At 39.6% G+C, this 5146-nt stretch overlaps 1 pseudogene; it reads left to right on the plus strand.

The window, feature by feature from the left end:
* The first annotated feature begins 3165 nt into the window (after positions 1–3165).
* Positions 3166–3924, plus strand: LOC107535887 (heterogeneous nuclear ribonucleoprotein A/B pseudogene; annotated as a pseudogene).
* The last annotated feature ends 1222 nt before the right edge of the window (positions 3925–5146 follow it).

Genomic DNA, 5146 nt, shown 5'->3' on the forward strand with positions numbered 1-5146 from the left:
AATGAAAACTCAGTTCTAGCTATCAATACCAGACTAAAAAGGACATTTTAAAAAAGACCTCTTTGTACAAGAAAAAGTACTAAGTCAGAAGGGACAGCCTAACAGGATGCCTAAGTTTTTGGAACCTAAAGTTAGAGGGTATCTATTTCTTGCTCTTGGGTTTGATATAAAAGGCACGTGTCTGCCCTCCCCACTTTCCCATGTACCGTATGCTGGATGAAAGGATTTAAATATTTGTATCCACAGCCCAAAGCTTCCCTGCTTTCCTGGAGAACTGCCTTTGCAAAGTCTTCTCTGTGGAAACAAAACTCAAAGGCCAAAATACTAAAAGAGGACTTAAGCAACTCAGATTCTATCAATTGCTAATCATTTATGGTCTCTCCTAGACTGAGCAAGTCTGTCCACCCAAAATGAAAATTGTCTCCTTCCTCCTTAAAGTATAGAACAAACAAACAAAAACACACAACCATCAAAAAAGTACCGGTTATCTCACAGAAAATAACTCAAGTGGAATTCAGAGCTTCAGAGCTTATACACTTAAGAAATATCATAAAGGCCAACTTACAAAAAGGGTTTATCCTGAAGGAAGAAAGGAATCATAATGCAAGAATAATTACAGAAGCCACAAAGCTTTAAGCAAGCCTCTGGGAGAAATACCTTTCACAACAGATTGCAGTTTAAGAATATCCTAAGGGAGACAATTTTCTTTCATGTGCTTTCTAGAGTTAAACAATTACTCCATTACAGAATTTATCACTGAGTAATAAGTCCCCATTCACTCTCCTTCCCTCCTGCATTGCCTCAATAAGACAGAACTCTATTAAGTGTAACTGAATATAAATAGCACAGTTTATGAAGCTACAATGGCAAAAGAAACCACAAAAGTGAGAAAAACCAAAAATTTGCTAACATTTATTGCAGAAGCCAGGCAATTACCTCCAAAGCTTAAATGATGGTACTAATTTGACAGAGTCATTTTCAAAATAAAAAAAAGAACGGTCCCCACAGAACTAGCCACTCTAGAATCTGTGATATTTAGCGGTGTAGAAAGGGGAAGGAAGCCAAAAGGCTTTGTTTACTATTTCAATGACAGTTTAAATATAACTCAACCTCACTTAGCTTTACTTTCCATTTCATAAATTAATATTTCCACCTTACTTATAAATTTCTGTACCCGTATCAACAATAAAATAGAGAACTCCTATTCCTTATAAACACCCACAACCTATTAGTAATCTAAGCCTCAAAGCACTTGAACTTTAATTGCAGAATAGGAAATTTAGAGAAAAATTGTTCAAGGAAATTATACATGTCCATTTATGTGATATATAATTATGAGAAGATAATATTTTCTTTTAAAATTCAAACATGTTGCTGAAGCTATTAACAATAACCTTTCAATAATATTTTGGCAATGAAGAACAATGAAAAAAGTTGGATAGGGCCCTAGCCGGTTTGGCTCAGTTGTCAGAGCATTGGCCCGTGGACTGAAGTGTCCCAGGTTCAATTCCAACCAGGGCATTTGCCTCAGTTGTGGGCTCCATCACTGGGGCACGTGTGGGAGGCAACCAATCAATGTGTCTGTCTTTCTCGATGATATTTCTTTCTCTCTGTCCCTCCCCCACTTCTCTCCCTCTTCCTCCCTCCCTCTTCCACTCTCTGAAAAGCAATGGAAATAATATCCTCAGGTGGGGATTAAAAAAATAATAAAGTTGGATAGGTAATGTTATATGGTAACAGTCACTGATGTAATAGCTCCACTTCCAACAAAAGGCACATTCAAATTGCCATAGTTTCTGAAAATATGTATTTTTATGAAGAACTGATAGAAGTGTGTTTCATAACATTTCCCCAAAATATGAATAGGAATGAAGTTATTCACTTAACAGGCTATTGAGCCTCATGGAAAATTTAAAGACAAGTCAGATAAGGCTATCTGGGACCCTCCAAGGCAGGAGCTTTTACTTCTTTAACCATGACCAATGTATAAAGAAATACATTTTATATCAGAATATACATATATATATATACATGTACAAATATGTATGCTTATGTAACTGTCACAAAACAATACTTATTCTATTATATTTTCTATCTATTATTTATTTCCTTTTCATTTTTTTAAATGCTGGTCATGGCCACTAAATTCATTTCTTATGAGTAGCTACAACCCATAGTCTGGAAATCACTGGTCTGGGGACAATCTCACACTGGATTCCAGGGATCAGGCAGATCCAAACCCTGTGCCTAGATCCTTAGCTATTTCTCAGGAGCCATCTAGAGGAGGGAACAGAAAGGGACAGTACAAACCGACCCAGGCACTGCCCAAGTGAAACAAAGCCTCTCAGCAATTATTTTGGAATTTCACATAAGATTTAATTTACAGATAGGGGGCAAAGTGTTCTTAGTTAAAAATTTTAAGTTTCAAATCACTGAGTTAGATGATCCTCAGGACCCTTTCAATGTGTAAGTCTAGAAATAAATATTCACTCCAAACTATAAAATAAAGCACAAACTTACATGTCACTATAGAATCAAAACTATATTGGAAGTCAGCATCATGGAGGAAAGAGAAAACTCCTTTGTTTCTCACCTTAAATTTACAACAAGTCAGACAACTATAACTCAACAAAGGATCTCCTGCTCAACACACAAACATGCCTGAAAGATACACGCATTGGGACATCTGAAGGTGGGCATACTGGAATTAGTAGGGGAGGCAGGTTGGGGGAAGGACAGGGAATGCCCACAGGCAGTTTGTTGCCCACTGCAGCTCTAGCAAGCACAGTAGCAGAGAAGTCTGGCTGTAGCCCTCACACTATAGCCTGGAGCATAAGAGTGGCAAAAGCAGTGCAGAGGTGGATAGAGGTGCTAGAAAGCTTGAAAAACCACAGTGGTGCCGACAGCCTTTGCTGGCAAGGGGGCAGAGCCAAGAGACCATAAACTTGCCCTCCCTGTTCTACACTCCCCAGCAGAGCCCAGTAAAGAAAGCAGGGAAGCTTTAAACAACACAGCAACGCTCAACACCGCCACTACCATAGCCAATGACAGCAGAGGTCCTGGCCAGGCTGAGCCAGAGCCAGTGGGACCTGCAGTATTGTGAGCTGTGTGGGAAGGAGGATCAGCACCAGAACTGGAAGAACCACAAGCTCAGGTGCCAAAGCAATGAGGGCATCCCCACCTGCAACCAGAATGGCGCCAAGAGCGACAAAATCAACACCAGCAAGGAAGAGAAGGGTGTGGGGAAAATGTTCATTGGTCACCTGAGCTGGGATACCAGCAAAAAGGACCTAAAGGATTATTTTACCAAATCTGGAGAGGTTGTTGGCTGTACAATAAAAATGGATCCCAACACTGGCCAGAAAAGAGGGTTTGGGTCTATTCTCTTCAAAGATGCAGCCAGTGTGGATAAAGTCCTAGACCAGGAGGAGCACAGGCTGAATGGCCACATCGACCCCCAAAAAGACCATGGCCATGAAGGAGGGGTCTGTAAAGAAAATTTTTGTGGGGGGGGTCTGAATCCTAAAGCCACTGAGGTGAAAATCAGAGAGTACTTAGGCAAGTTTGGGGAAATTGAGGCCATTGATCTTTCAATGGATCCTAAGTCGAACAAAAGATGAGGCTTTGTTTTCATCACTTTTAAAGAGGAGGAGGAACCTGTGAAGGTCCTAGAGAAAAAGTTACATCAGTGGAAGTAAGTGTGAAATCAAGGTGGCTCTGCCCAGAAAAGTCTATCAACAGTAGCAGTATGGCTCTAGGAGCTCAGGAAACCACAACCAAGGGAACCGAAGTAGTGGTGGTAGCGGGGGAAGTGAAGGTCAGGGTAGAACAAATTATAGGAAGAGCCAGCAACGTGGTAGCAATCAGAATACCTACAAGCCAGCCCTAGCAAATTTGTGGTTACAGCATAAGCCCGTGGACTGAAGGGGTCATGGGTGCCATTCCCAGTCAAGGACATGTACCTCAGTTGCTCAATCGCCAGCCCCATTCGGGGCACATGCAGGAGGCAACCAATTGATGTGTCTGACTCACATCGATGTTTCTTTCTCTCTGTCTCACCCACTCCCTTCCACTCTCTAAAAAAAAAAAAAAAAAAAAAAAATCAATGAAAAAAAATATCCTCAGGTGAGGATTAAAAAAACAAAAAAGAGAAAGAAAGAATAACTACAAGCCATACTGAGGCTTCGGCAAGACCCATCTGACCACACATGCTTTGTTTGGATATTGAGTGAACACAAACAATTATGTACCAAATTTAACTTGGCATACTTTCTATGGCCTGTCCCATGTGTATCTTATTTAAAAGTTCCCCCCGAAAATCACTCTCTTGTTTACTATTTCCAGAGCTCTAGTTGTTTTAGGCAGCGTGTGGTGTCTCAGAGGCCAGAGTGGCTTTTTGGGCTGATTTTATTTCATTACCGGGTTACCCAGAACCAGATGGGTGGGTCTGTTTCCTGCTGCCGCTCTGCAGCCTGGACCTGTGGACAGAGGTCTATCTTAGGAAACCACTGTCACCTTTGTTCACATTTTAATTGTATATTATTTGTGTCATATATTTCCTCTAATGGAAGTGTTAATTTTACTGTACTTTTTGGTACCTTTTGGGAATCTAATGTATTATAAGGTATTTTACTCATGTACTGATTTTGCCATGACCTGGATATTGAAGCTATCCAAGCTTTTGAATAACAATGTAAACCCACTCCCCCAAAAATCAGTGTGGAAATAAATAAAATAGAGAACAAAAAGACAACAGAAAAAATTAATGAAACAAAGAGCTGGTTCTTTGAAAAGATAAAATTGAAAAATTTTTTGGTATATTCACTAAGGAAAAAAAAGAAGATGAAAATAAATAAAATCAGATATGAAAGAGAAGTTACAAAGGACACCACAGAAATACAAAAAATTATACAAGACTACAAAAGCCTATATACCACTAAATTCAATAACTCACAAGAAATGGACAAATTCTCAGAAATATCCATCCTTCTTAGACTCAATCATAAAGAACTAGAAAACATGAATAGACCAATCACTAGTAAGGAAATTCAAACAGTAATCAAAAACTTCCCAAAAAACAAAAGTCCAGGACAAGGACAGCTTCACTGGTGAATTCTACCAAACATTCAAAGGTTTAATACCAACC

This window comes from Miniopterus natalensis, chromosome 1 (genome assembly GCF_054644295.1).
Source record: "Miniopterus natalensis isolate mMinNat1 chromosome 1, mMinNat1.hap1, whole genome shotgun sequence".
NCBI lineage: Eukaryota > Metazoa > Chordata > Mammalia > Chiroptera > Miniopteridae > Miniopterus > Miniopterus natalensis.